This window comes from Solanum tuberosum, unplaced genomic scaffold (assembly GCF_000226075.1).
Source record: "Solanum tuberosum cultivar DM 1-3 516 R44 unplaced genomic scaffold, SolTub_3.0 scf00972, whole genome shotgun sequence".
NCBI lineage: Eukaryota > Viridiplantae > Streptophyta > Magnoliopsida > Solanales > Solanaceae > Solanum > Solanum tuberosum.
In genome coordinates, this window is record NW_006239877.1 from 848 (window position 1) to 25,937 (window position 25,090).

At 34.3% G+C, this 25,090-nt stretch overlaps 2 pseudogenes; both read right to left on the minus strand.

Moving 5' to 3' along the window:
* Nucleotides 1-2,055: 2,055 nt before the first annotated feature.
* LOC102593352 (TMV resistance protein N-like) lies at nt 2,056-22,825 on the minus strand (annotated as a pseudogene).
* Nucleotides 22,506-25,090, minus strand: LOC107059210 (TMV resistance protein N-like; annotated as a pseudogene).

The following is a 25,090-nucleotide window of genomic DNA, read 5'->3' on the forward strand; positions in this document are numbered from 1 at the left end:
AAATCTCATATCTAATCTTCTTACTAAAGCATGTTAATGTCAATTCTCTCTTATAAATTAAGATCCATTTTCTCATCTTTGTTATATAATTTCTTTCTTCTTTTTTGATTTTCTTTCTGGTCATAGTCATAGACTGCAGAAGAAAAGTTGACATCAATCTTTGTAGAACTGTTAAGGGCAATAACATTACTGTTGTATTTGGATCGAAGACGTTATGGTTGATAGATTGATTAATTGTAAAGAATGTTTGGAAGGAAATTAATTTTTTTTATTATGTTGTATGAATTACAACAAAATAATGAATTATTTGTACTATGTTATGTAAAGCGCTCATAGTGATGACCATTTGTAAGTGATTTTTGTATTAGTTTTAAATGTTCTTTATAATGTAGTATTATTTTCTTATTCCTTTTTAGTTAAATATGTTCTCTTCTTATATAAAGAAATTTTTGTCTAGATTTACAACTAAATAGGTATTACTTATTTAGACTTTTATATAATTATTGGCGTGGAACATGTAAAATATTATATTTCTTATTTCCAAATGAAATTTAAAAAGTATCTCAATGAAATATTAGATATTTTATTATATGCCAGATCATTTGTGTTTTACATGGATAATATGAAATATTTGGCAAATATGTTGAATGACTATACATGCATTTATAATTAGTTCATTATCTCATGAATTAGTGTATTGCCTCTTTAATTAATAATAAAGAGATCTAAAAGTATGAAGTTCATTATCAATGATCCATATAAAATTAGATAACTATTTTAATTTTCAAACAAACACTGTTACTCTAACAATTATATATTTAACACTAATTGGTAAAAATTCTTCCTTTATCCACCATAATTTCTATTTTTTAGTGCAACATAAATCCTATAAATACTTAACATTTACAAGTCAAACATTATAATAGGATGTCTAAGGACTTAGGTGGAGCGCGATTGTCATATACTATACGTTTATAGAAATGGATACACTTGGCTACACGCGCGATACGTGTACCCAAAAACTAGTTAATAAAATGTGTTTCTTGCACTTATTAAAATGAAAAAAGAGTGTTAGTACATTTTACAGTAGAACTTGATGGTTGGGGAGAAATTATTTGAGCTCCAAAGCTTCTTTCATCCATCTGCAATTTATCTATTTGTCAGAAAATGGAAAATGTGATTATATTTCGAAATGAAATATAAAAAGAATGAATTATTGCATACCCAAATTGTACATGTTCCCTTCATAGGCAGTGTCCCCAACTCACTGCTGAATACTCATATATAAACCTTTGTTTTTTTAAGTAGAGGAGCAACTTGCCTCTTCTTCATATCTGCTCTTCCTTATCCCAATGCAAAGCTCAGATTCATTTTTATACAACAAACGAACTTCAATTTTCAGATTTTGAAGAAAATCTTCATCTGTTTCTTCACAATCATCATCTGTTTCTCCAAAATCATCATCTGTTTCACCAATAAAATGTAACTTAATGCACCCATAGTCATTTGGTGTTTTTTCATTTGCATTAGATGCATCCCATAAGCCACACCACCAAGAGGTACCAACAAAAAATGAATAATACCCCATTCACAAGAATATTGTTTTGTTGGATAAGGCAAATTGCTGGGTCATCGACGACATCCCATCATCACATAAGGGAATCAATTTATACAACAAACGAACTCCAATTTTCAGATTTTGAAGAAAATCTTCATCTGTTTCTCCACAATCATCATCTGTTTCTCCAAAATCATCATCTGTTTCACCAATAAAATGTAACTTAATGCACCCATAGTCATTTGGTGTTTTTTCATTTGCATTAGATGCATCCCATAAGCCACACCACCAAGAGGTACCAACAAAAAATGAATAATACCCCATTCACAAGAATATTGTTTTGTTGGATAAGGCAAATTGCTGGGTCATCGACGACATCCCATCATCACATGATAAGGGAATCAAATGAGCTGTGATGCAATCAATTAAATAGTCAGAGTAACATACATCAAATCCCAAGAACTTATCTGATACATACCAATTCTCAGGCAGATTGACTAATACACTTGAACCATTCCCTGATAACGGAACCAACGTGGGATATCCCATGGCCAACTCACAAACACTGTTAGTGACAAGGAATCTGAAACAGAGATGTCATGCTGCAATGATGAGATGTTCTGAAATAACGAATTACAAAATGAATCATTGCTCCAATCTGCTTCTATTGTATCTAATTGATGTGAAAATTCTGGCAGCTGTGTAAGCTTCTTGCAATGTGATAAGTCCAATACTTGAAGAGTACCAAGCTGGGCTATGCTTTGAGGAAAATACTCAAAATTATTTCCACTGAGATTCAACACTTTCAACGAGGATAAATATCCAATGCCTTCTAGAAGTCCTCCATCTATTATACCGCAAAAACTGAGATCCAGATCTTCCAAAGAGCATAATCCTTCAGCCACATTAACTCCTAGAAACTCTTTTATCCTCCAGCACTCAGATAAGTCCAAGGATCGAATTTGAGACAAATGCTCAAAATTATTTCCACTGAGATTTAACTTTTTCAAAGAGGATAAGGATCCAATGTCTTCTGGAAGTCTTCCATCAATTAAATTGCAGTACCTGAGATGCAGATCTTCCAATGAACGTAACCCTTCATTCGGAAAACAAAGAACACCCCTCCTCTTGTATTATATTTTGCAAAGATCAATGATTTAAGCTTGTTCAGCCGGATAATGGAAGATGGAGGTTGTGAGATTAGAGTATAGCTGGCATCAAGTAACTCCAAGTTTTCTAAATATCCTATCTCTTCTGGCAAACTTTCAATTTTTGAGCAGAACGACACATCTAGCTTCACCAAACCTTTCAACTTACAAATGCTACTTGGGATAGATACAAGGTTTTTCATGAAACTCAAACTTCGCTCTCTAAGATGAGGTTGGAAATGAATGATAGATAATGGCAGTTCCCTTATCTCAAAGTCTGACATCGTAATATCTAACTCCGGCTTCATCCTTCCAAGGAATTCTGGAAATTTCTCTAAACTATCGCAGAAGCTTAGGTTCAGAGATTCAAGAGATTCCACATTAACATATGGAAACCTCTCAAGGCTTCTACAAATGAACAAATTTAACTCAATGAGTTTTCTGCAATACTTCAGGGAATGGTGAACCTCTATAAGACTCGTACATTTTTCTAGATCCAAATACTACAAATTTGGTATCCCCTTGAAATCCGGTGTTCTCTTCAAGCTTTTGGAGCCACTTAGATTTAGCCTCCGTAGAGACGGCAGTTGCTGTTATTCAAAACATAGAAATGATGAAAAATGAGTAAAGTAGTAAACAACATTTTTAAGATTATAACTCTGTGAAATTAGAAATTGTTTATTTTACTTTATATGGAAATTACTATTGGCAAAAGAGATGACCAACTAAACTAATTTTTTCTATTGCATTTAGAAAACAACGATACAAGTCTTTAAATAGAACTCGGAAAGAAACAAACCTAGTATAAAAAATAGGGCATTAGTTTAGCACTAACCTAGGATCTACTAACTGACTAACATCAACTAATTAGGACTCCTAGAGCTAGTTAACTAGAAACATAAAAGACTCCTAAAAGTATTTTCACTAACAGCACTAAACAGTTGAATCAGTCAACTAACAACTACATGCTCGATAAAAATCGTGTTATTATAAATAAAAGGGTAAGGCACAAGTAGAGCTGTCAAATGGGCTTAGCCCATGGGGCTGGCCCAACCCAACCCGTTATTGGGGTAGGGTTTGGATAGGAATTTTCAAGCTCATTTAAAACTAGGGCTTATAAGCCCTCGACCCATGAGTCTTGATCGGGATCGGGCCGGGGTCAGCCCATGGGCCAAAACTTTTTATTAAAGAGTAACTTACCATAATCTCACTAGTATATAATCCAATTATTTAAATACACACTATGTTGTAATATTATAAATCTTACCAGATTTTAGTACGTCCAGATGCATGTATCTCGGAATATATGGACCCAAAATTAGGTTAATCTCTTTTAGATACACTCCATCAAAGTTGATTTGCATGTATCTTGGATGCATAGACAAATCTCGCGCCCTCGCTATTGAATATAGTTGTTTGGAGAGACGGGCACTATCGATTTCTCACAACTTGAATTTCATTATATCAAAGTAAGGATCCGCTTCGGTCTTACAATCTTGATCACACTTGTTGTTTGCTTCAACAACACTCTTTTTTTTAGTACACTTATTTGCTCTCTTGCTTTCTTACTTACTTGGTTTGTTACTTACTTAGTTGCTTTCTTTCTTGGTTGCAACTCAAATGGACCACCTCTATTTATAGGAGGTGATGGAAGAATCTAGAGAGATACATACTACTCTATTCTAGAATATTCCTAGCTATCTTTTTCTAGAACTATTCTTTCTAGAACATTTCTAGACAATTCTCTCTAGAATACTCATTCTAGAGATCTTCCTTCAATTATCTACAACTCCGGAATATTCTAGATTTTTCTTGATTTGTCTTAAGTAAATAATTAAGTTGGTGATGAATTCTTAACACTCCCTCTCAACACCAACTTAATTTTTTCTTTGCGTCTGTTGTGAGTGATTCCTGAAATGACGTCCATGCCCTTTGAGGATCTCCACCTGTGTTGGATTATTCCGATCCCTACTCTTTGAAGCTTCTTCAAAGGTAGTAGTATCTTTATTGTTAAATCGGCTAATGTTGCATCTATGTACTTGTCATTTGAGCATTTCAATCGTGTCTTCCGTCTTAGTTGAGGTTGCAGAGCTTCTTGGACTCTTTCTTGCAACAGTTCTGGAGTTTCATGTACTCTTTTTTTCCATGACTTCTTATTTTCTCCTTTCGAAAATATGTCCTCTGTATGTGAGTTATATTTTTCACATATCTCTTGTTCCTGTTCAGCTTTATTTCTTTCTTCTTCTTCTTCTTCTTCTTCTTTATATTGTAGCTCTTGCTCCAATTTCCTTGAAATTGGCAAGGAGACTTCGTTGTACCACCATGTTGGTGCTTAATCAAGTACCACATAAGTTGTCTCGGTTGGCATGACGTATATTGATTCTAACCTTCTCCCTTCCATTATTGGTGTGCTTGTAACTTTTAAGTTTCAATATACTTGTACCTCATTTGGCCCAAACAAGACATAGTTACCAGAATCTGTTAGTTGTGATACAGAAAATAAGTTTTTCTTCATACCTGGAACATGGTAGACATTTTGAAGTTCTACTTGTCTTGAGTTGTGATGAGGCACGAACACCGTCTTTCTAATATGAGTTATTGATATTTTTGAATTATTTGCAGTCGCCACTACTCGACCGCCTTTATATTTGCTCACATTAATGAGCTTTTTCTCATCACCGATCATGTGATTGGAACAACCTGAATTAACGATCCAATCATGTTCATAATCGACCAATTTCTCACTTACAGTTGTAAGTGCAATCTCATCTTCTTTGTTAGAGTGAAAGGTGACAAGCTCCTCTTGTTGATTAGTTTTTTTGACTGCATAAGAGGTCTCAAAATCCCAAGCTTCTTCTTCATCTTTCTTATTTTTAGTAGAAGTAGCTACATTACCTTCAGCTTTCTTGTACCAACAGTCTCTGGCGTAGTGTCCTTTCTTTCCACAATTATAGCACTTATCCATTTGTCGGTTGTTGAAGCCTTTCACCTTCTTGTTTTGTCGTTGAGTTCTTTGATGTTGATTCTCTTGGTCTCCCCCTAGCCGTGAGCTTCTCTCCGCTTCTCTTTTTTGATAGGCTTACCTTTTGCTGAAGAGCGCCTTATCTTTGTCTTTTATAGTAAAACTTGATAATGGCTTCTCCAAATCTTCTTCATTTTTCAATAGATTTTCCAACTCATATAAAGTTGGTTCTGTGGCCCACCCTCGTGTGGCTGTAATTATGCCTTTGTACTCTGGCCTTAGACCATGAATAATAATTCTCCTCATTCTTGTCTCTGTGATAGCATTCTCTGGATCTAATTTTGATATTTCATCAAATAAATATTTTACCTTTGAGAAGTATTGACTAATTGTCATATTCCGTTGAGAGATCGACAAAAGCTCATTTTCAAGCCTTTGTTATCTCACATCATTCTTCTTTGTAAAAATCGTCGCCAAGGTGTCCCAAGCTTCTTTGGGTGTCTTGGCATTCTTAATTTGTTGTAGGAACTTATCATCGTTGGTTACAGTGAGAGCATACATGGCCTTTCCAGCTTTGACCTTCCACCTATTTGCTGCTTCAGCATCTGTTGGTGGTGTTGTGTCTGATCCACCGATGATATCCCATAATTCTTGGCTGAGAAAGTAATATTGCATTTTCGTGCTCTATGATCCATAGTTGCTTGCGTTGAGCTTCTCAACGCTATTGAGAGTGCTTGCAAAATCCATCATTAATTAGTGCCTCACAATTTGTAGCCTCTAACAGTAGCTTGTAGGATCTCCTTTGAGTTACTACCTCGCTCTTATTCACCAGGCTCTGATACCACTTGTTGAATATAGTTGTTTGGAGAGACGGGCACTATCGATTTCTCACAACTTGAATTTCATTATATCAAAGTAAGGACCCGCTTCGGTCTTACAATCTTGATCACACTGTTGCTTGCTTCAACAACACTCTTTTCTTGAGCACACTAATTTGCTCTCTTGCTTTCTTACTTACTTGGTTTGTTACTTACTTAGTTGCTTTCTTTCTTGGTTGCAACTCAAATGGACCACCTCTATTTATAGGAGGTGATGGAAGAATCTAGAGAGATACATACTACTCTATTCTAGAATATTCCTAACTATCTTTTTCTAGAACTATTCTTTCTAGAACATTTCTAGACAATTCTCTCTAGAATACTCATTTTAGAGATCGTCCTTCAATTATCTACAACTCCGGAATATTCTAGATTTTTCTTGATTCATCTTAAGTAAATAATTATGTTGGTGATGAATTCTTAACACTCGCCTCCCTCCAATCTTACTTGTCATTCTTGTAATGAACCGGAAGGTCATTTTTGAAAGTTTTCGTACAATTACCATTTATCTCTTTCGATAGTTGCTCAAAGTGATTTCTAATTAGTCGATGAAGTTGGTTTGAGAATTTTGAACTATTTGATAACTCGATTATTTAATTGATGGGTATTTTTTTGATAATTAATTTATTTAGTTGATGATTAATGGGATAAGTCCATAATTTATTTAAAACCCTATACTATTTGACTCAAATATTAAAATAAGTTGGTAGGGTTTATCACTTTTAGTATATAATTATTTTAGAAAAGAAAAGAAAGGGAGGAAGAGGTTACCTGAGCAAAGCGGCGTGGAAACGAGGAAGTTCACGTTCTGGTAAGAGACTTACCTTTGTAGCTATAATTAGTTACGAGTAATAGTTTATAATGTATGTAGATGGCTATAGAGTAGTGGTATTATAATAAGAAAAGTTAGATGAATGTGAATTAGGGGAGACAAACTTGTGACGGCCATCATTGCCTAATGATGGCCAGTAATTAGATTAGAATGGCCCTTGGACGATTAGAAGAAAACAAAAGGAATGAATTGTTGATTTTGAAATTTGTAATTTTGCATTAACTTATTATCTTATATTCTGTTTTGACCGTCCTTCCTTCCAAATCCTCATTATAATTAATTATATTATGGTTCAAGTTTTGATATATTTAGATATGTAATTAAATATTGAGTGTATTATATTATATGAAAACTATTAGGGTTGTAGTGTTTGGAGAAATTATGACTTAACCCTATACTTGAAATTTTGGAAATATAAGATTTGACCTATTGGTTGGAATCAAGATATAGGACATTATTATAGATTTGAGTGAGTTTTTTGGTCAAGGCTAGACACATAATAATATGTATGTTGTTAGTTTTGAAATCTTATTGGAAATATTTATTTGAATAGATTGCATTGATTTGGAATCCAAACGAAATGGGAGCTCAAGTCCTAACCGAGTGAATTGTTGATTAATTGAGGCACGTGGATTTCTAAACTCTTGTTAAGTGCATAGAATCGTGTATTTCCTTGTGGTATGTGTTGTGGGAGTAACAAGTGGTGATGCGTTGACTTGTCCATGTTGAATAATTCTAATGGTGGAAAAAGGGTAATAAAAGAAAATGTGCTTAATTATTGGTGTGTGATGTATTGAGACTAGTTTGAAAGGCTTATTGATTAATTGTTGATGTTGTATTACGATTGTAAGTGTTATGTGTATTGAGGAAGAATAAGAAATTAAAGAGGATGTACAATTTCGAGGGACGTGTCACACGCTGCGACAGATACTATATTTCGAGGGACGTGTCGTGTGCCGCAAAGGATACTATATTTGAGAAACGTGTCACGCACCGCGATGGATACTATATATCGAGGGTCGTGTCGCACGCTGCGATGGATGCATGGACAGATATGTCCCCCATGAGTCCCGAACTGAGAGACATCGGGTGTGTATCACTAGGATAGGCATACATCACTATACCTGACATTGCATTCCATTGCATTCCATTGCATTGCACATCTTTATCATTAGTGAACTTGATATTGTGTTTTGCTGATCTTGTGAGTGCCTTTCTGTGGAACTTGTGATTGACGAATATTGAGCTTGTTGTTGAGGATATGTAATTGTTAGAGTGTTGTTGTTGAGCTGTGTGCTATGTAAATTGTGAACTGTTAGGTTGGGCTGGTTTTATGTAGGTTGTAGTTGTAGAGGTTCAGATGGGGTGTAAGGAGTACATGTATTCTATTCCCTTAGCTTGTGTTTAGAAGTTTACTTGTTGAGTACCGTGTGGTTTGGTACTCACCCCTTGCTTCTACATTTTTGTAGGTTACTAGTCCGGACCTTTGTGATACTTTCTCTTCTCTTCTTGTCCGAGGCTTCTTGTGGAGGTTTGTGAGGTAGCTACTTGTCATCTCAACAGACCTTCTTTCTCCTTAATTATGATCTTGTTCTACTCTAGAAACAACATCATTTGAGACTTGTATTTTTCTTTTGAATCAATTGTAACACTTTAGAGGCTTGCACACGTGACTACCAGGTTTTGAGATATATTTAAGTTGATTATAAATTTCCACACTATTTTATAGTATTAAACTTGTATTCTCATTTTAATTCTGCATTCATTGTATTAGTTGGGTTTTAGGCTGACTTGTCTTGGTAGGATAAGACGAGTGCCATCATGTTCATTTTTAGGTCGTAACAATTCTCGTATCTCGCTCGCGTATCTGGTATGCGAGATATATGCTAATTACACTAGACTTTTTGCTAGTGTTATTAAAATAACACCACTGTTTGCCATATTTGATTTGAAAATCTTCTCATTTTCTTGATGTTATAGAATTATAAGTTTGAAAAGAAAAAAATGAAAAAAGGGCTAGCCCGCCCCAGCCTCGACCCTTCTAGGGTTGGGTTGGGTTAGGTTGAGCATTTTCCGGCCCTTCTAAATGAAGGGCCAGCCCGCCCTAGCCCTTCAAATTCCTTGGCCCGCGATACTTGAACCAGGTAGGGCTGGGCAAACCCTTTTTGACAGCTCTAGGCACAAGTATCCTCCTAGACTATGACCGAAATCACAGAGACACACCTAAACTTAAAAAGGACCCTAGTTAAGTTTAGATGTATCTCTAATTATGCCTTATCCCTAAATAAAAGGTAAAATATCTAAAGAGAAGACCTTAACATTAGCATGTTTTATTTGGTGGACAATTCTTCTTGACTATCCTTAACTAGCTTCAACTGAGTTTTTGGTAGGCTAGGAAGCATTTCTTTTACTCTTCTATGTCAATTAAGTGTTACCCCCTAAACGTTGATGTGGAAAAGAGTATAAATGTCACGCCCCGAGCCTACACCCTGAACGTGGCCGGTACTCGAAGACCATTGCTGGCCTCAAGCGAACCTTTGGCCTGGCTTACTTACTCAACAGAAGACTATATTCAATAAGAAAGGAATTCAAATGCTAAACAATTTAACTGTCTCAAACTGAACTCATAATGTTTTGAAAATAAACATTTAACTTAGCCAAAATGGCAACTTAAATCTTTAACATAAATCAATAACAAAATGATGACGAATGAACTAACATCTAACTGACTATCTATTGAAGCCTCTAAAACAACTGAGATGGATGTCGGGATAGGCCCACGACATCCTAATGAACTATATAATACTGAAAGTAAACAAGAGGGATCTTTCGGAATGCAAAGAGGCTCACCAACAGACTCTGAATTGCTCACTGGATTAATGATGTGTTGGATGCCGATCCTAGTTACATGTATCTGCATCATAATACGATGCAGGCCAACTGGCATCAGTACATTGAATGTACGAGTATACGGGTTGGAATGCTAAAATACAACATAGGCTTGAAAGAGATTATGAAAGAAACACTTACCTTGGCTTTTCTCAACTCATGAATACTTAACTGGACTCATTTCATTATAAAGCAGTTTAAAACAAGTGCAATATAAAGAAAAGAAAACTGTTTAAACATGTTGTCAACTCATAATCATAATATCATAAAAGACATATCATGATCCCTCTCAAAGTCTACTTGTGCAATGCATGAATGAAGTCTCATACCCCCGTTCATACTAAGCAGAACCCCTTGAGGAACCATGCAATTACTGTTGTGGGAGTTTCTCTAACCGACAACCATCACTTAAGAACTATAGTGATGATACAGCGTTATTAGCCCCATGTTTCTCGGGCCATCCTATACCTTGTCATGGTATAGGACCTGAACTACTAAGTGGATCCACTAGTCTATTGTGAAAAGGATACATCTAAAAAGTATGACCCTTTTCTACCCATGATCGCTACATGGTTTATGGAGACTTGAGTTAATATGAACTCGCATCCCCATATTGGTACTCAATACTACTCCCAAAAATATACTTAGCTCATATGTTTAGAAAACAACTTCTTCTGTGATTTGAGATTAGTGCTCAAAAACTTAGCTCAAAGGCTATCATGGAAATCAAAGTTTTCCCTCTTCCTTCGTTTAGAAAGTGATTACTCTTTTCTGAAAACTAGCTCGAAGGCTCTTTGAAAATCTCAGTTTCCGTTCTTATTTAAATGTGAAAACATTTAAAATCTCTTTGGGAATACTTAGTCCCCTTATACTTCTTTGAAGAGAGAACTTTCAACTTTACTCTTTACTGAACTCAAAACTTAGGTCTTAAAACAAGTTAAAAGCATTTGCAAAAGACTTCTTGAAAAGACTCTAAGAACTTCCTAGACTTGGCTCTTGACCTTCCTTGAATTTGAATTTTAAGGATTCAAGGTTATGATTTATGCTTATGGATGATTTCTATGTGTTTAGAAGTCATTTAGAGTAGTTAGAATCAATGGAAAGTGTTGGGACACTTTAGAATAACTTAAATAGGCTAAACGACAAAAAAATGGTGAAAAACACCGATCCGGGCGTGTCCCTGGCGCGCCGCACCAGACTCCAACTTTCTAGGACTTGTTTTGGGTGCACTGCAGGAGCACCGCCCCAGCCTCCTGGCGCTATGGGGGCGCGACGCGCTTGGCCCTCCCCAGGTGCGTCTAACGAGTTTTTCACCTCATTTTCTGATCCTAAATCATTTTAGTCTGATTCTTTCTCCAAATTCACCTTAGATTCATGTACCCAAAACATATACACAAAATCTAACCCAAACAACTCAAGGAAAACAACACTTAATCATCAAGAAACTTCTAAATCCCCAACTCATATTCAAGAATGAAATCAATTCAAGAACATCAATTTCTCAATCTTTTTAGGACGAAAATATGCTGAATTAAACATGCTTGGCGCGTGGGTGAACTAACCCAACGCTATGTGATCTCACATACCTTGTAGGGACTCACCCCCGACGAAAGCCACAAGCTAATCTCGACGAATCTTGAACGTTCTTGCTTCCCATTCTCCTTTCTCTTTTCTCCAAGCCCTAGCGTAAAATCCCAAATTCTAAAACTGACTAAACTCTGATTTGACCCATATTAAACTCCTAAAATCAGATTAAAATAATAGGGTAGTGAAAAGACTAAAATACCCCTTCAATTTTCGGATTGGACATTTCCTTAATCCAACATCCCAACTTCCAAAGGCATAACTTCCTCATACGAACGCGGAATCACGCAAACTTGGCGGCGTTGGAAAGATCGTTCCAAGATCTTTCCAACCATATCTGGAATTACACCTAACTCATCTTGATCTACGAGTTATGGCCGTTTGAAGTTGACCAAAACTCAACTTTAACTTACAATTTTCCAGATTTCCTTATACTTTCCAAAAATAACTATTTCCAAATTTTTAAACTTCATTCTAGTTCTTTCTAGTTGTGAGGTGTTACAGTAAATTATAAATGGAAAAGGGTCAAAACTACCCTTGAACTATCTGAAATAGCTTAAATATACCTTTAAACTATATTTCGGCTCAAAACTACCCTTCCCGTCAAACTATTGGGCCACACCTACCCTTCTAGTTAACAGAAGTATCCATGTGTGTGTTAAATGCCACATGGACGCCACATGGGTGCCACATGTGCATGCCAAACAGACCTCACCTCCACATAGACAACTACGAAAAAGGGTCAAAATACCCTTAAACTATTCGAAATAGCTTAAATATATCCTTGGCTTAAACTATATTTCAGCTCAAAAATGCCCTTCCCGTCTAACTATTGGACCACACTTGCCCTTCTGTTTAACAAAAACATCCATGTGTGTGCTGAAATGTCACATGGACTCCACATGTGCACGCCAAATGTGGCATTTTAGCACACACATGGATGTTTTTGTTAAACAGAAGGGCAAGTGTGGTCCAATAGTTAGACGGGAAGGGCATTTTTGAGCTGCAGTTAGACGGGAAGGGCATTTTTTAGCCGAAATACAGTTTAAGGATATATTTAAGTTATTTTGAATAGTTTAAGGGTAGTTTTGACCCTTTTCCGAATTATAAATACACCTTTTTAGGCGCGAGTGTAAAGAAAAATAGAAAAATTAGCTTCCAAGTGGGATATTTTAAAGTAAACTATTTCTTCTTGCTTCTTCTCGACAGAATACACATTTTTTTTTAATTATTCTTTAGCTGTAATGGGTTTTTGTTTCAATTGTTTTTTTTTAAAAAAAGTTTATAGCCATAAAACTTGGCTAGAAAACAATGGCCAAACAGAAAAGTTGTGCCAAAATAATAGATTTCCAACAACATATTTCTTTTTGTTTCTTCTTTAATTAGATGCGATGACTACTCATTTTTGGCAAAATATGTATATAAAACTCCTCTTGCTTTTAGTAAAATAATTTTTTTAGCCCAAGTAATGGAGTTTAGGTCTGCATTTAATAAAACGTATCAAGTTTAGAAGAGTATTTAGTATGTTAAATTTTTTTAGTATCTTTAATTTATTTAGAAATGATATAAAAAAAATTGTTGCCGAAGAGAGAACAAAGTGTTAAATTTCAGATGTAAGGTATGAAATCTATTATCATCCAAAAAAAAAAGTTGTTTAGAATGAATTTGAGTTTATGGAATTAATAACTTATTTCATTTAAAAACAAGAATCATAATTCTAGGACAAGACAAAATAGAAAGATCTCTAATAAAACAGTACCTTTGTTTCATTCCATAAAGGATGCAACGAACTCCCCCTTGAGATTAAGATGAACAAGCATTCTGGGATTAAAATTTCCTGGCAATAACCTCCAAGGATAATGATGCCAGACAAACCAACACAAGTGGTTGGAAAGGTACTCAATGGAGCCATGAATGGAGCCATCATGGCAATCACTTATTAGGTAAGCCCATTGATAACTCCGTATGCTTAATATTCTAAGCCTTTGCATATTTTTCATTGCCTCTTTGCTAAAGCTAGTTTTTTATAACGAGGCAACCAGATTGCTTCCACTGCCATGGTCCCCCTATAAAAAGATCATGAATCAACAAATCATGTACAATCCACTTATCAATATCATTGTTTTCTTACTCTACCCCCGAATGCTAATTTTTGTCATGTTTTATATTATTTATTATTGTACTTGAAGTTCTTGAAGAGCCAGCACCATCAAATAAAATTTAAGGTACAAATATTAGTTAAGAAATATGCCGCTTAAGAGAAATGCTTTGTGTAGTTAATTTTATTTGTTAATGATACATTTTTTGACAATTTTATTAGACTCAAGTTAAAAAGTTTTACATGCTCTCATAAACAAACTAGGTAGTGTGGATTTGAAACAACTTAAATGACTTGTGCATGCAGTATATGAAGCTAGAGGAACAAAGTATATATATGTTTGAAATATGAATACTATTGCATTGTTTAGCTTACTTACCATATTGTTCATCATCACATCTTCGAAATCTTCAACATTCCATACTCTATTAGGTTCTCCGGAATCTTTTTGCATTTTCACTATGTATTTGCCCATATCTTCAATCAAGTCATGCATTTCAACTCTATCATATTCAGAGATGAACACAAGGGATTTTTCAATTAGGACATCCAATATGTATTCAGCTCCAGAATCATAGCTCTCAACAATTTGCATGACTTCTTTTCTTTCATCTCCTCGGAAGAAACATGCGATATCTAGAAATATCGTTTGCTCTTTGGGCTCCAATCCATCATAACTTATTTTGAGTTTTTCAAAAATTTCTGAATTAGAGTTTTTCTTTATTTGGTCTACAATTCTTTTCCTCTTATCTACCCCTTTCTTATGCATCAAAGAACCCCACACCTTGAGGGCTAAAGGAAGGCCATTAGTGTGATTTAGTACCTCCAACGAGAACTTCTTAAAACACTCATCTGGAACTTCTTTTTTGAAAGCATGTTTATTGAACAATTGCATAGCTTCATGATCAGGTAGTATCTGCACTTCATATATTGCATCATTATTCTCTATCAATTGTCTATTTCTAGTTGTTACAATAACCATTACCAAACCAACCAACACCACCTGCTAAATACTCCAAATGATCTCTTTCATCAATGTCATCAAGCACAATCAACACCTTCATAGACCAAAGTCTGCTCTGAATCATGCACTTCCCATCATACTTATTATTGACGTAATCATCTTTTTTTCTTAACAGTTCAGAGAGAAGAGTATTTTGTAAAGAATACAGTTGATTATTTCTTGCATTTTCTTTAACATCGGCAAGAAAACAAGCAGCTTTAAATTGATCAGATAAAGTATCAAAGATGGCTTTTGCTATCGTCGTTTTACCGACTCCGCCTATTCCCCAGATCCCAACAATTCGAACATCATCGATTTTTATTTGAAGTAGGGATTTTAGTTCCTCCAAATGAGCATTTATTCCCACAACATCTTGCAAATAAGATAAAAAACGAGCACTCTTGCAAAATTTGGAAGAGATGTGGTCGACAATCTGCTCAATTTCCTTTGATTGATTAATCCTACATAAATTAGAGATTGATTGTTGACAAATGTGAGGAAGTCAAGTATTAGAAAGTATTTCATAATTTTAAATAGGAAACATTATAGTTCAGGGTAATATATAGAAACAAATTGTTATTTTTTTCATCAAAAGCAATTATTTGTTTCCAACTCACCCGTCATGAATATCATGTCCTTTTTAGATCTGTGGCAGCAGTTAGGGCATTCCTCCATCCTCGAACCTTCTGCATCCCCTCAACATCATCCTTATACCTCAATTCGTGTTTGGCAAATGCTTCTGCAAAGCTCTCACTTTGGTATCGAACATGTGATGGATCCACATAAAAGAAGACCGGTATAACTGTTTGTCTATTTTCTTTCTCCTTGCATTCCATAATCTTCACTAGTTCATTCAAGCACCACCTTGACGTAGCATATTTTTTTGAGAAAACGATTACAGCAACTTGAGACTGTTCTATCGCTTGCACGAGTTCTTCTGAGTTGGAATCGCCATCCTCTAGCCTTTCATCATCTAGAAAGGTGAATATTCCCCTATTTTTTAAACCATTGTACAAGTGACTCGTAAAATTATTCCGGGTATCAACTCCTCTGAAACGTAGAAATACATCGTACTTCCATCGAGGACAGTACTGTGAATTACTCGCAGAAAAAGAATGATAATCTGCACAACCTAGTAATTTGCTGATTTTAACTTTTCGCCTAAGTGTGAAACAGGTTGCCTAACGTGTTCCAACAAAGCAGTAAGGACAGTAAGTAAAAACACAATATTTTTACGTGGAAAACACCCGGCTCAAAAGGTGTAAAAAACCACGACCTGTACCCCTACAGGATTTAACTCCAACTTCACTAAATCACTGAGCCTCCACAAAAGATAGATTACATACTTTGCAACTTACCTTAACTTCAAGTTATGGATTTAGATTACAACTCTTGTAATCCTAGGAACTAACTCTAACTCCTAACCTTTAACACAAACCTCCCAAGGTATGTGTTCCCAACTCTTCGAGTTGTCACAACTTGAAGAAATCACTTCTAATTCAGTTTATAACTCACTGAACTAAGATTACATCAAGACTCAATCACAAAGAAAAACTCCTAACACATAAACTCTGTAGAAGGATTAGGTTCTTCGATGTGTTCCTTCAGTTCGCTGGTAGCACTTGCGAAGTCAATTTCTCAATTGCTCTTTTTGCTCTGTAAGTGCACACGTATTCTGGACGACTTCGCCTCTATTTAAGCACAATTCTTCATAGACTTATTGTTTATTTGAAACTCCTCATTGACTTGAACTCTCTCGACTTAGAGTTCTACTTCATGTAAGACTCATTATTCAATTCAAATTCTTTGCTTCTTTAGACTCCTTCTTCAAATTACATTCATTGATTCTTTTGTATTGTAGTCAAACTCCAACACTTCAATTCAGCAGTAACTTAAAGAGTTCTACTTTAAGTAAGACTCCTTCTTCAATTAAACTCCTTATTCAATTAAACTACCTTGCCTCTTTAAACTCCTTCTTCAATCAAATCATTGATTCTTTCTCTTCAATTCATCAGATGTTTATTTCCTTGGGTTTTCTCATGAAATTAACATTATCCATTCCTTTATTTCTGCACTTTTGTCTTTGTTCATTCTAAAAGCTTTCTTGAATTCAACTGCTCGTGACAGTGCACTTTTGGACCATATTGACTGACGTGTTTCATCTTTCTTTGTCAATCATCAAAACTTCATAAATCCCAACAAAGAAGATGATGCCATAGATTTAGTTAATTGTCTGAAAAGAAAAAGTAAAGTATATGGATCGGATGAGATCAATTGATGAACAAATTAGTTATATAGAGGAAAGAAGAAATAAACATTCCAGTCTATGGTTATGGACCCACTATCCATCTGCACAAAGAAAAATTGGACCGAACACAATACAAATCCCACTAGTCTAGAGTCTAATTACGTATTTTTATTTTAGTTTTTGAAATTATCTTTCGTACCATATTTTTAATTTCACCAGATACAATCATCTAGGCACTCAGATACATGTATCTCAAATATATGCGGGTCAAATTTGGTGTAATTTGTTCCAAATACACTATACAAGTGTGACTCGTATGTATCTGAGATACACTAACTCTCTTTCTCACCCTCGCTCTCTATGTATTTGTATTTCATAATGTATCTAGTATTAAAAAAAAATGTGTATCTAGTATGTTGACTTTCTTGCTCGCCTCTCTCCTCTCTCGCTCATCTCTCTCCCTCTTTCGCTGGCCTCTCTCAATCTATTACTAGTATTTATGGTAGAAATGTTTGTGTAATTTAATAGTTTTCTCCTACTATTTTTGATAGATTTTTACCTTTCATCACAATGAACGGATAAAGTCAAGTTGCGTTGTCGATGACAAAGAATTTGCCCTTCTTTTTTCTTTGCACTAGTATGTGCTTGTACTTCAATTTTTAGTGGTCCATTGTGTGGATATACATTAGAGTTTCCAAGAAATTTCCTACATTTATTGCTTTTGACTATTTGTTTATATTCGATGCAATGAAGTCTAGTCTTCATGTTTTGTCGGTAAAAAATTTGGAAGACGGGGTCTACTCCAATTGAATTATTGCTATGGGTTCCACAGGAAAATGAACACAATGGACATCTCAAAATATAAGTGCATGAAGCTACAAAGAAAGGCTATATCTTGAAAAATATCTTCGTTGAATCAAACTATTGTAAGTTAGTTCTACTTAGTATTATGTATCCGCAAAGATGCCTGACTTAATTTAGATTCGTGTCGAGAGGTTTCACATCAAGGGTAAAACACTTCCTAACAAGGACTAGTCAATAATCAAGGCACAAACCCAAAATATTTAATTAAGAATGAAGGAATAATTATGACTCTACCAGAATCATTGTTATTATTCGATCTCCTATTTAATAATTGTAATTAACTAATAATTCTTTTTATTTATGGTTATGGACTCACGGTAAGAAAAATTGGATCATATCCTTGCTTTTGATTGGTTATTATTTGGAAAAAATTGTAATTAACTATTTTCTTTGTTCCAATTTATATGAATCACTTTTTTTTTAGTCGATTCCAAAAAGAATGACGGATAAGAAACAAACGATATACACTCCTATCAATAGTTGCTCGACCACTTGAGCTACATTGGTTCCAAGAGAGGTGTCACATCACTTGTATTAAAACGGGAGTTATATAAATATATGTATCTAGAAGATTGGATTATTGTATACCGAACTTCTTTTTGTGAATCTATTTCTCAAGCCAAGAATCTAGTTGTTTTGTAACAAATAGAGAAATTTGTCACCTCCACATGGAAATAGAAAATACTAATTTCATTTTAATTTGTTTGATTTTTTTTTTTATTTAATCCGCTTAAAAAAGAACATATCTTTCCTTTTATTTAAGGGAAAATAACAAGGGCAACTTGAGAGTATTTGAAAGCTTTCAAGAGTTCTTCTAGGATCGTATCGCCATGCTTTAGCCTTTTATCAGTTTAAAAAGTGATTATTTTCCTTCTTGTTAAAAGTTCGTACAAGTAACTCGTAATTGTTTTATCAGTATCTTCACCTCCCAGTAGTCAACTAGTACATTTACATTGAATATTACTCATCCATAGTAAGTAGTAGGAAATTTCTTCACGCCTTCCACATTTGTATGTTTGATTGTGACATGGATTAAAGTGCTGACAATTGTGCATGAACTTGACGAATTCCAACAAAAATTGGGAAAAGGTCACCCAACTCTCGAAAAGCAGTGTGACAACTAAAAAGAAATAAAGGTATGGGAGCTATGCGCCTTACAAAGCGTGACCTCGCATGTGCTTTCCATTTTACATTGTTAACCGCGTTAAAAATTTTGGGGTAAGGTGTGGGGATCATGTGCCTTTACCCCTTTGCTCTTTAATTTTTTTTGTTGTTCTTTTGGAATTTTTGCAAAAAAAAAAAAAATACTTACCCTTTAGGCTCTGGACTACAAAATGGACAGCTAAAAGTACAAGTGGATGAAGCATCAAGAAAAGAGTATCCCAAATGAGAAGAAACAAAATTTTAAGAGAAGTTAAATGGAATTATATATTGTCATGGGCGGAGCCACTTTAGGTGAAGGGTGTTTGGTACACACATATCGCTAGAAATTTATGTGGTATATCGAGACTAAATATTACTCTGTTATTATAAGTGTATATTTAATTTTGTACACCCTTAACATAACTAAGAAAAATATTTGCACACCTTTCACTGAACTCCTAACTCTGCCACGAAATTTATTGCTCCACAAGTACAAACACCGACCTCCCTGTATATTCTCTGCCAAATATTGATTGAAATTTGTCTTTAATTTTACAGAAAGCAGACGACTTTGACTTAAAAACTCTACTTGAATGGAAGATGTAATTATTGCTATTTTTTCAAAAACTTTTTGTGTCTAGTGTAATTTTTTACCATACATTCTAAAAGGGTCAAACACATATGCAGACCCTTAAACTTGTCCCTAAATTTTATTTTGGTACTCTAACTCAACCTTGTTCCATTTTAACCCTTCAACTCCAAGTTTTATGTTCCATTTAGGCACTTCTTTCCAAAGAATCAACAAAGTGGGATATGTGTACTTCACACTCAATGACATGACACAAAAACCAATTAAAAACATATACACAAGTCCTCTAACTTGCCCCCATTTTTCATTTTGACATGCTAACTTAGCCTTGTTCCATTTTAATCCTTCACCTCTATTTTATATAGTACCATTTAAATAAAAAATACTAAATTTATGATATCTTCATTTTTATTTATGTTCTTCATTTCCACTTTTTTCATTTTAAAAATCAACGTCATATTTTTTTTTTTTTAAAAAAATAATAATTTATGAACATCAGTTTTTTTAAAAAAATATTTTTTATAGAGTTTTTGTACATTATTGTGTGAAAAAATAATCGACGAAAGTGTGTTGTTTTCTTTTTAAAACAATTAATTAAATTAAATAACACCACTTTTTTTTTTCATATCTAGTCTATTTGATCTAGTTTATTTGGACTAACTCAAATACCAGCTTTCTAATTTTTCATTCAACGAAATACGAGTAAAAAAAATTCATGTTCATTGCTAATTTATAACACTATAAAAAATGTTGAAACTCGATAGACTTCATTAAGTTGTCATTGATTTTCTTAAGAAAGAAAATCGACGCACTTTCATCGGTTATTTTTCACACAAAAATACAGGGAAACTCTCAAAAAGAAATTGTTACTTTATCAATCATCCGTCAATTTTAATTTTTTACAATAACTAATGGATGAACGCCAATTTTTAAAATGCAAAATTGCAGTTGAAGAGCATATATAGAAATAAAGAAATCATAAAATTAATATTTTGTGTTTAAATGGTACATAAAAAATAATAGAGTTGAATGGTTAATCTTTTATTATTTTTTTAAAAAATACTTTTTTTGGTCTTTCACTCTCTTAGAGAAAGTGTGATGCACACACTCTGCCACATCACTTAGAAGTGCTTAAATGGAACATAAAAATTGGAGTTGAAGGGTTAAAATGGAACAAGGTTGAGTTGAAGTGCGAAAAATGAAATTTAGGAACAAGTTTAAGGGTTTGCATATGTGTTTGGCCTTCTAAAAGCCCACCAAAAGATGTGGTGGAGCGGATGGGGATGCTCCTCACTTAACCAGAGATTTTGGGTTCGAATCCTAGATATGAAAAAATTCTTAGTAGGGAGCGACACCAGATAAAATACAAAAAAAAAATACACATTCTAAGAAATTTCAGCTCCACAAATCCAATGGGGTTTTAACCATACATGTATTACTGATTTGAATCTATCACAATTGAATATATATGAGTATGTTTCACCATCTCTTAAATTTCTATTACTCCTTGATAGATCAATGTTGTTAATTTAATCAGCAAATAAGGTTAACTTAATAGTAAGGAGTAATAATTGCTAGTAATTATTTAATTCTTCTCATTTATGGTTATGAACCCACTATCCATCTGCACAAAGAGAAATTGGATCATACGTATTTGTATTTTAGAATGTATCTAGTATCTTTGATACATGTATTTGACTTGATATCTAAAAGAATAGTGTATCTGACTTGAAATTTGGCACAAAATTATTAATTAACAAGACACAATGTAATTTATTATAAAGTGAATTAGTATTTATGGTAGAAACTATGAACTATAAAGTAAATTAGACTTGACTTCGCAATGAATTGATGAAGTCAAGTCATGTTGTCGGTGCCATAAAAATTACCCTTGTTTTTCTTTGCACCTTTATTTGCTTGTACTTTTAGTGGTTCATTGTGTGCATATTGCTTTAAAGTTTCCAAGAAATTTCCTACTTACTTCTACCAATGTACATATTTATTAAAATAAGTTTTTTGTCCGGTTATTTATCTTCAATACAATGAACTCTACTTTTCATGCTTGGCCACTCACAAAGAAATTGGTAGGACATTACCCCTTACAGTTTCAAATAAACAAGGCCCACAATTTGTTAGGTAAAGTTTCATTTTATTTCTTTCTATTTAGATTATTTTTATTCATTTAATTTATTTTCGACTGAGAAATGTTTTGATTCTAAGGTCAGTTTTAATGGATATCAATAAAATCGGTATGATATTTCAAGTTAAAATTTTATCTGAGGCAATATCTTATTAGGATTGGTAAGATATGTATGCCTAGCCCCTCTTACTATTAACTTATCCTTATTTATACTCCCTCTGTCCCAATTTATATGACTTACTTTCCTTTTTAGTCAGTCCCAAAAAGAATGACACATTTCTATTTTAAGTAACAATTTAGCTATAAAATGTCTATTTTATCCTTAATGAAATGATTTACAGCCACACAAATTTCTATCATTAATTTTGGACCACAAGTTTTTAAAAAGTCTTCCTTCCTTTCTTAAACTCCGTGCCGAGTCAAAGTACCTCATATAAAATGGGACAGAGGGAGTATCTTTTATTTTAATAAAAGACTGCTAGACACTTTGTCTAGTGATAAATTTGCTATAAAAAAGAGGTGATTTAGTTCCTTTCACCAGCAAGATGAATAATTAATAGAGGAGAAAATTCAATATCATAATTCAATGTTTCTGATAGCAAAAGATATGTATGTTCATCTCTTTTGACAACTCTGATTCTAATTCACACAACTCCAGCTCCAACTCCGACTCCGGCCAGTGGAATACGTTTGATTCTTGGAAATAGTTCCCTTTGCTCTGTTAGTTGGTGTAAGAGAGATGTCGTGTCACATTTACTAATATATAAGAGAATGGATTATTGCATACACAAGTTCTTTCACGAATCTCTTTCTCAGGCAAAGGAAATATGTGCCCGTCATATGCAGTGTTACGCGAAACTCCCAGTTTGCACTGCATACAGTAAAACATTGCTTTCATAAAGATTGAAGTCAACAAGCTAGACAACAGACAGCTCCTTAGATTTCAGTAGTTAAATGAAATTAAATACTGAGAGTTGTGCACTCCTTACTGTATCGTTGCAGCTCGATGAGTCCCTTATCTGTTGACAACATCCACGACTCCAATGATACTCAATACCTTCATATACATAAATTTTTATTAGATAAAATATATAATAAGAACTTGTGAGCTACTCAATCTTGTGACAAAAGAAATCGATGATCTGTGTGACCTAATCTAATGTTACATTAGCTACTTTAAAATTTCCAGGCATACTCCATACAGACATTTTCCCTTTCTCACTTTCTCCCTTGAAGATAGTATCGAATGAGGAGTCGATTAAGAACTGCTCTACATACTATGACTAATCTTGTCGCTTCAGATTTGCATTTTGCTTCAGAAGAAGTATAAGAGAACTGAAAGAGATCAATAGGGAGTAGGGAGACGAACCTCAACCTCACTGCCTCTTTGAGAGAGAATCAAAATATCATTTTTCTTCCTCCCTCTAAAGAAGCATGCGATATCTAGAAATATCGTTTTCTCTTTATCTTGCAACCCTTCAAAACTTATTTTGAGGTTTTTAACAATGTCTGGACTAGATTCTCTCTTTATCATGTCTACAACTTCTCTCCACATAGTTTTATCTTGATTATGCAACCAAATCCCCCACAATCTCAACGCTAAAGGAAGGCCTTTAGCATGACTTACTACCTCCAACGCCAACTTCTTAATATGCTCATCTGGAGCTTCGCCCTTGAAAGCATGTTGATTGAACAACCGAATAGCATCATGTTCAAGTAATGTAGTCACTTCATGTACTAAATTATTCATCCCTAAAATTTGTTTGTTTCTAGTTGTTGCAATAATTCTACTTCCAGGGCCAAACCAATGAAGATGCCCTGCTAAATACTCCAAATGATCATGATGATTAATGTCATCAAGCACAACTAAAACCTTCATAAAACGAAGTCTATGAGCCATCAGATGCTTCCCTTCCTCCTTACTATTCACATATTTTTTTCTTCCCTTAACAGTTCAGAGAGAAGGATATTTTGTAGAGAATGCATTTCATTTGTCTTAGTTTCTTTTACATCTGCAAGGAAGCTTGCACCCTGAAATTTAGGTGAGAGTGTATCAAAAACAACTCTTGTTATAGTCGTTTTACCGACTCCCCCCATTCCCCAGATCCCTACAATGCGAACATCATTAGTTTTCATCTTCTAGCAGGGATTTTACTTTCTCCAAATGAGTATCTATTCCCACAATATCTTGCAAATAAGATGAAGAAGTCTTGCATAATTTGGAAGAAACTTCGTCAACAAGTTCTCGAATACATTCTGATTCAGTCCTACAAAAGTAAGAACAAGAAGTACTTCACAGATAAGTGCAAAATCATGATAAAAGGGACAAAACACATAAATTGAACTCCTAAAAATATTATATGTAACAATGTCAGTGAGTAATTAAATTGATATAAATATATATAATCAACACAAGTGACTTTAGCAAGTAATTTAGTATACTTGGATGACCATAAAAATTATTCACTCGAAAGAAATAAATTATTTAAGATTTGTTCTATAGTAATATTAGCTAGTATATACGTGCAGCTGGTCTTCATGATAAATAAATATATGATTCAAATCATGTGTTTTCAACTAACCTGTTACAGATTTCAATTCCTTTTAGATCTGCGGCAGCAGCTAGGGCAGTTCTCCATCCTTGCACCTTTTGCATCCTCTCAACATCATCCTTATACCTCAATTCGTGAATGGCAAATGCTTCTTCAAAGCTACCATTTTGATTCCGAACTTCTGATGGATACACATCATAGTAGACTGGTATGACTATTTGTCCATTTTCAACATTGCATTTCATAATCTTTACTAGTTCAATCAAGCACCACCCGGACTTTGCATAATTCTTTGAGAGAACGATTACTGCAACTTGAGACTCTTCTATACCTTTCACCATTTCTTCTGAGATGGAGTTTCCATGATCTACCCGTTTATGATCTTGAAAAGTGAATATTCCCCTATTTTTCAAACCTTCGTGCAAGTGACTCGTAAATGTTCTCCGTGTGTCGTAACCTCTAAAACTAAGAAAGACATCATACTTCCATCGAGCACAGTCCTGTGAATTACTCGCAAAAGAGGAAGAAGATGCCATGGATTCAATTATACGTCTGGAAAAAAAAAACACAAATTGTAGGTGTGGTGATAGAAAGAAAATGAA